The sequence below is a fragment of the Cyanistes caeruleus genome, chromosome 3 (genome assembly GCF_971803275.1).
Source record: "Cyanistes caeruleus chromosome 3, bCyaCae1.hap1.1, whole genome shotgun sequence".
Classification (NCBI taxonomy): Eukaryota; Metazoa; Chordata; class Aves; order Passeriformes; family Paridae; genus Cyanistes; species Cyanistes caeruleus.
The window spans coordinates 36,649,920-36,657,695 of record NC_141703.1 but is presented as its reverse complement, the minus strand read 5'-3'; the positions used below and the strand labels follow the sequence as shown (position 1 = coordinate 36,657,695).

The 7,776-nt window shown below is 36.7% G+C and overlaps 1 long non-coding RNA gene across 1 annotated transcript; it reads left to right on the top strand.

Annotated features, from left to right (window-relative positions):
• The first annotated feature begins 1,831 nt into the window (after positions 1-1,831).
• LOC111922746 (uncharacterized) lies at positions 1,832-6,657 on the top strand. The gene is made up of 3 exons (XR_015285449.1): positions 1,832-2,019; positions 2,719-2,805; positions 4,011-6,657. It is a non-coding gene; the product is annotated as an uncharacterized LOC111922746 (long non-coding RNA).
• Positions 6,658-7,776: the final 1,119 nt, after the last annotated feature.

Genomic DNA, 7,776 nt, shown 5'->3' with positions numbered 1-7,776 from the left:
CAATCTATATATGTGATTATTTTTAGTTCAAATTGTCTGATAGTAGACAAAGTCTGTCCAAACCAGATGGTTGCATAAGCCTCAGAACGAAGATCTTATTGAAGCATTTGGAAATGCAGGTTCTTCTGGCAAAATTTTGAAAAGTCACAGGATTTCTTTCTTCCTTTTTTTCCTTAAGCCATCCAGTAAAACTCTATTGGAAGAATAATCTGGAGAGTCACTTGAAAACTTTGCTTTGCAGGAGCTGGTTGGTTCACACCAAAGGGGACCTAGAAGTGAATTAATACTCACACAGGACTGAGGAACAAATTAGGTATATACATTATTTGGGAATATAAAGAGATACAAAAGCCAATGGGTTTTTAGATTACATATATCTTTCTGTAAGCAAAAGATTAATTCAAATGACTATTAGGACTGAACTATTTCTAACAGCAAATCACAAAAATATTATATTAACTTTGAATTTTTGCCAATTTGTCAGGGAAAGGATTTTGGAATTGGTAAATGATAAGGATTAATCCAACCAAAATGAGAAATCATAAGAACCACTTTCTTTTGGGTATGTAGTGGATATAATTCCCCTCAAGAATGACCAACCAAAGAGTACAATCTCTTCTGAAGTTTCTCATCTCTCCTGAAATGTTCTTTATGCTAGAAAACAGCATGTTCTGAAATAAATTTCAGCTTTATTTATACTGAGATGGAAAGCTAGTTTATGGTGTGCCCTACATCCCAGTCTCACAAGCATCTGGATCAGGACAGAAAGGCCTTGTACCTCTCTTTTGAATAAACCTAGTTTTACCTCTCTTCTGAAGCAGATTTGGAATTTCATTTACTTAGAAAGCAAGACATGGGTTGCAGAAAGAAGGTGGCAGAAAATGTCCCTGTCTTACTTGTACTCTGTTATGGGCTCAAGATATTGCTGAGCAGCTTAGATTCTGAAATGTTTTTAAGTGCCTTAGATATCTTTGTCAATCAGTTTTGTTCATTGAATTCTTCCTTTTGTGGTCAGGGCAACTGTGCTGGGGCTCAAGGCTCGAGACTTCCTCCTGACTCAGATGACAGTTCAGCTCTCAACCCCTTCCATTTTTTTGGGAGATCTACCTTGTTGTAGGGTGAGCAAATTTGGAAAACTGATTTGTGGTTCAGCTAACTTGGTATGTGTGCTTTGATCTAAGAGATCACAAAGTTGCAGCCTTGGGTAAGAGATTGTCACCACATGGTTCAAACCCTTTCTATTATCGATACTTAATTTTTTATACAAAGGAAAACAGCAAGCTTTTGGTTCAGTGCTTATTCACACAGGATTAAAATTTTAACTTTATGTGTCATGGATAAAGTCTTTAAAATAATAAAAATGGCTGTCACTTTTATTTCACTCTAGTTCTTTTTTTCTTTCTTCCTTCTCAAATGCTGGATATTGAAAATTTCACTTTCAGTTTCAAGAATTCTTTGATGTCACAGTTTGAAGAAGGTTAATTTCTTTTCAATGAAAAACCATATCAATCAATGCGAATGTCCTTTTTCCCCTCCCTCAGGAACAGCATCAAAAAGAAATTATTAGGAGCACCCTTAGAATGCTACAACCAAATAAAGGTTAACTGTGTCTGAGTTAATAACTAATGGGATTCTACAAATTCTATGGCTAGATGAATGTAGATAGTACACCTAAAGTGTGGACGTTTCCCTTCTCCAGCATTTTCTAGTTTTACTTCTACATTTTCTGTCTCCTGTCTACCCAACTACTGATTATGTAGGCCTGTAATGGTCAGCTGGGTATTGTTGGTAATTAACCTCACAGACAAAGGGTAATTGCTCAATTGTCTTTGGAGAGTCTGATGGGAGAAGCCAGAGCTAGTGGCCAACCACTTTTTTTCAGACAGTGAAAAAAAGGAAACTCTCCAGAGTGAATGAACAAAGTTTGTATTAGTGTCTTTTAACTTTCATTTGACAGTATATACATTTTCTCCTTCTAAACACAAATGGCCCCAAAGCCAAACTGCTATATTAGATATTGTAAGTTTACAATAATATGTAATATTTTTTTGATATTTATGAGATAATATTTTTAGTTGCTTCCTGTCTTGGTGTTTATATTTAAAGAGAAGTTTGTTTAAACTTTAGTGAAGACATACTTACGATTTAACAGTGGGAGATTTTAAATTTAGTTTTAGTGATGGAAAAGCATTCTGAAATATATAATTCTGGGTGGTCAAATCTAGTCACTGTGTCAGTAGAAATTCTACTAGCATCATAAGAGAAAACTGAAGAAATTTAACAGATGGTATTAGAGAAAGCCAAATATTAGACTTATTTTCTGGTAGCGTTAAGTTTTCTAGGTGCTAATAGAAAGTCCTATGTAATAAAAATAGAAAACAACTGAATCTTTTTCTTACAAGTGTACTTTTCTTTCCAGTCAGGATTAAATTTAGCTGAAGACTTTGATGTCATTAATAAGGGAATTTTTGCCTTCCCAAAGTGTATGTTCAATCCAGAAGTGTCCTGAATCCAGTATCTACAGAGTGATGAGATACTGGAACAGGTTGCTCAGGGAGGTTGTGTTAAAGGGCAGTGTTCAAGGCCAGGTTGGATAAGGCCTTGAGCAACCTGGTCCAGTGTTCAGGTTGGGGGGTGGTTAGGATTAGATGATTTTTAAAGTCTATTCTAACACCTTAACATTCTATGACTCTGTAATTTTATATCATTTACTTTCAGTCATTTTTTTATGGCCTGTTATTCAAATGAGGGTTTCCACAACTGACAGAATTTATGCCAGATAGCTTTCCATAAATGGACAGGAAGGTAAGTAAATTGCCTTGAAGATCCCAACCTAATTAGTTTTAGTATCTATTAGAATGTTGCCATTTTTAACACAGTCTCTATTTTCCCAGACCAATTTTCCGTATTCATGGTCTTACATCTTGCTGTGATTTTATAGAAAGATGCTAATTAGTAAGAGATCAATTTGAATTTGTTCATTCCTACTTCACTTTATAGCAGCCAACAGACCTGATAATATTGCTGAAGTGAATCGTCATGGAGTCCAGTTTTATGAATATATTTAATAATAAAAGCAAATTATACCAAATCCTTTAATTTTGCGCCCATCCACAGCATGTAGAAAAAACAAACCTAGACAACTGAATTCAAAACCTAGAAATACAGGAGTTAGATTCCTAATAAAAGCAGTGTATATATTGAAAATATTGTAGGTTAAACATGTTACATGCAAAATGGTCTTCAGTGAGTGAGGCATTGAATTTTCATCCTGGTATTTGTAGCATTAAGGGAAGATGATTGTCATGGGCCATAAAGGACAACCAGCTGTGTGTTTCCCTCAAGACAACGGATGAAGCAAGCCATCATATTTCCATCTGATTTTCCCCAAACCTTCCCCTCTGAGCCGGACTCAGAGTCTGACAAAATTAATTTGGTACATGGCTGAGAATCCTTAAGCTGACCCTAACTGAAGCATGCTAGAGAAAACTCTACCCCTCAATTTAGTTAATGAATAATCAAGTAACTTATCCAATAGATATCTTCCACTGAAAAGTAATTTTCTAAACTCGACAGATTTTTCTGCGAAGGATAATGAAGAGTTTTCATTTCACACTTACCTGTACCACAGTTCTGAGACATCCCTACAGTATAAAGATTTAATACTGTGATTATTAAAACACAAAAAATGTGTCACAGTGAACAAGTGAGATAAAACTAATAATATGAAAAAAACCAAACTTGTGACTCAAATCTGAAATACTTTTCAAAATAAAATTGGTAGAGGAATTATAAAAATAATAGAAATATTCCTGTTGTACAGCATTCTAGATATAAAAATTGATGGATACAAATAAGTATGCAGCAAGTAATATTTGTAATTATTTTAGCCTTACTTGTGAGGACTTTACTCATATTGAGTAGTATGTATCTGCTCAAATTTTCCACTTAATTTCACCAAGTGAGATGTTTTTCACTGAAGGTGTAAACTCCTTTCTTTTCTGATATAGTGGATTGACCTTGGCTGGATGACAGATGCTCTATCACACCCCTTCACAACTGGACAAGGAGGAGAAAATATAATGGAGGGTTCATGAGTTGACATAAGGACAGAGAGAGATCGGCAACAATCACAGGCAAAACAGGCTCAGCTTGGGGATGTTAATTGAATCTGTTACTAACAAAATCAGAGCTGGATAATGAGAGGAAAACAAACCCTAAAAATACCTTCCTCGCACCCCTCCCTCTTTCCCATCTCTTCCTCCTACCCTGTAGCAGTGCAGGAAGATGGGGAATGGGGGTTATGGTCAGTTCATCACACATTGTTCCTGCTGCTGCTCAGGGAGAGGAGTCCTTCCCTTGCTTCATTGTGGGATGTCTCCCATGGGAGACAGTGTTTTATGATCTACAGTGTTAGTCCTTCCCACAGGCAACAGTTCTTCACAAACTGCTCCAATGCTTCCCATTTCCATGGGATGCAGTCCTTCAGGCACAGCCTGCTGCAGTGTGGGTACCCCACAGGGTCACAAGGAAACCTTCTCCAGCATGGGCTCCTCTCTCCACAGCTCTGCTGGCCCCAGACAGGAACCTCCTCCAACACAGGCTTCTCCTGGGCTCACAAGCTTCTCTCAGGCAACCACTTGCTACAGTGTGGGTTTCTTCACGGGCTGCAGGTGGACCTCTGCACTCCCATTGACCTCCACAGGCAGCAGGGCCACAGGTGCTCCACCCCAGCCTGAACAGCAGGCTCAGCACTGGTTGCACCTGGAGCACCTCCTCTCCCTGCTTCTCCACTGACCTTTGTGCCTGCAGAGTTGTTCCTCTCACATACTCTCACTCGTTACTTCTCTGAGAGGAGAATAACACTTTATCAATAACATTTTTCCAATAACATTTTTCCCTTCTTAAATATGTTATGACAGGGACATTACTATTATTCCTGAATGGCTTGGCCTTGGCCAGCAGTGGGACCATCCTGGAGATGCCAGGCATTGGCTCTGCCAGACATACAGGAAAATTTGGACATCTTCTCACAGAAGCCACTCCTTTAACCTTGGCTGCCAAAATCTGTCCATGCAAACCCAAAAGAGCTGAGTCATATCCTGGCACCTTGGTGGAAGTTATCAAACATCCTGCTGCAAATTTTGACATTGAACTGTTGCTTCTAGAGAATGAAAACAGCAGGGTTTGTACTATTATTAGATATATTTTTAAATTAAAAATGTAATAGAAATAAATATGTAACCATATTTGAAATATATGACCACTAATGTGTGTGATTTATATCATTAGGTATTTAAAGATTGGTAAATTTTTTAGGCATAAATAAGTATTTTTTAAAAACTTTTGAAAATACAATATTGTTAACAGAAAGATGCTATAAAATATCCTGTGATAAAACTTAATAATTGAGTTTCTTTATGATAAGATCCAAGTGGTTCCACAAATCACATTGCATGACTTAAGATTACTTTTCATGTACAAATTGTACGTCATTATTGTTTTCTAGGCCACAGACAGTTACTATTGACTATGCAGTCTTTTATGATGGTTTGCAAATTACTGTTTTTTCACTTGATATGCTGCAACTTTGATATTTCTGCCTTGTAACTGGTTTAGTGAACTTTTCCAGAAAAACAAACTTGAAAATGGCTGTTTGCTATTGTCCTGGAAAATGCCAGGAAACACAAAAAAGAATTCAGCAGTAGAAAGGTTTCACGTCTCAGAAACTATTACGAGAGCAAGGGGTTATTAAATTTCCTATAATTCATTGGATTCAGTTTGTGCAGCTTCCAAAGAAGAAATGCCATAAAGAAAACTTAGTGATGGCATATGCTATGCAGTACTACTGTAAGACAATGGAGTGTGTGTAAAATATTATTTCTGTAAACAATTTTTTTTCTCAAACCCAAAGAACTATTTTCATGCTTGACTTCCCATTCTACATGAATCTCTGAATTCAAAGTTTTATATAAATCAAATATTGTCTGCATTTATTTTTACTGCACTTCATGGTATAATACATCACCATAAGATAACTTATTTACAACATTAAATGCTGTAAATTACTATAAGATGGAGCAACCTATCAGTGTGATGCTGGAAATGTAAATCACTGACATTTCCTAGCTCCCAGACTGATGTTGTTTTTCTTGAGCCTATGGTGTCAGACATAATTTTTAATTTGCATAATTTGCCTTAAATTATTCTGTTATCAAAAAACAGCAGGTATACACATGAGTACACACATGCACACAACACCTGTGAATATGTATATGTGAGCTATCATTTCTGAATTGAATGGAGGGGGTTGAACTGGTAGAAATAAATCACAAAACATATATCAATCTTCATTTAAGTTGATCTAAAAATATATGATATAGCTGAACCTAATGAAGAAGAATTTATGCGTATTTGAAAGGTTTTAAATAATGGTCTTATTATCATTAAGCTGAGCTCATATAATTTTCTTCTCTGTTATAACATCATTATACAATTTAAGGGTCTTCCAAGTATGTGAGAATTGTCAGACCTTTCTAAGGTTTCTTTTCTCTGCCACTAGATTAAGACTAAGTTTAGAACCGACTTTTCCCCCTGCTTTTTGTTGTAATTTGTCACTGAAAATAAACAGTTTGACATTGCAAAATCCTTAAAAAATTGCTTGCAAGTTAAATTGATCTAGACGTGTTTCGTTATCTTCAGTGTAGCAACACTGTTTACTTTAAGTCCATTTCTGCTATACACTAGTGTAGGCAGGAGCCAGCAGCTCTGCAAACAGGCAGAGGCTCCACACAGAGCTGCTAATCAACTCTGCCTAACAACTGATATTAGTTAGGGAACTAGTGGATTAGGACAGTGTGTTTGCAAAATGTCAGATCTGTTTGTTTTGAGGCAACAAAAGCTACTTCTGAGGGAGATTAAAGATCAGATGAGGTCCTGTGAGGAGAAACAAACAGATAACTTGGTTAGGATTCTGTATTAGAAACATAGAGTAAAATATAATAAAATCAGCACTATCTCAAAGAATCTCAAGTCAGACCAAAAAAATAAAAAATAAAAAAACCAAAAAACTCTGCTTAAGCCACGGGAGCAGGGGTATACCAGACTGAGTACACCAGGAAAGGATTTGGCTCACAAAATCTCTGTGTTTCTGTGAAGTAAAAAAATTATTTATTCTTACTTTAGAAACAGACTTTGGATTTTATTATTTTAGTAAAGACAAACAGGGCATATCTCCTTCTCACGGGGAATGAATAGTATCTATTTTTAGAATGAAGACAGTGTTTTGCGCGTACAAACCAGATTAACTATCTGTTAATTTTTTAAGGAGCAGATAAATGACTAGACTGCCACAATGCCAGTTGTATTGAGATGAAATCTCAATAGCTAAGTGTAGCTGTTAAGTGTGCATATGAAGGAACTGTGCTGAATCCGCTGACAGAGGAACTCGGAGCACCCAAAGGCAGAGATGACTCCTGGAACCTGGCTGATCAGATGCATCAGTCACTCCCATCCTTACACCCTATTTGAACCTATCACACACAGCATCCTAAAGGAAAACCCCTTCTCCCCTAAAGGTGAGAGATTTTTATGGTCAAGTGGGAATATAATGAGCCAGGGTTAAGTTTAAGACCAAAAGCAGATCTTGTTTAGGCCTGAACAGGAAATATTTCAGTCTTCTATTAGAGGCTGTAGCTGACCTCATTTACAGAAGTGCTGCCTTTGGAATGGCTGTTTGCTCCTCAACCTTCAGAAGAGATTCATTGGAAGGCATCT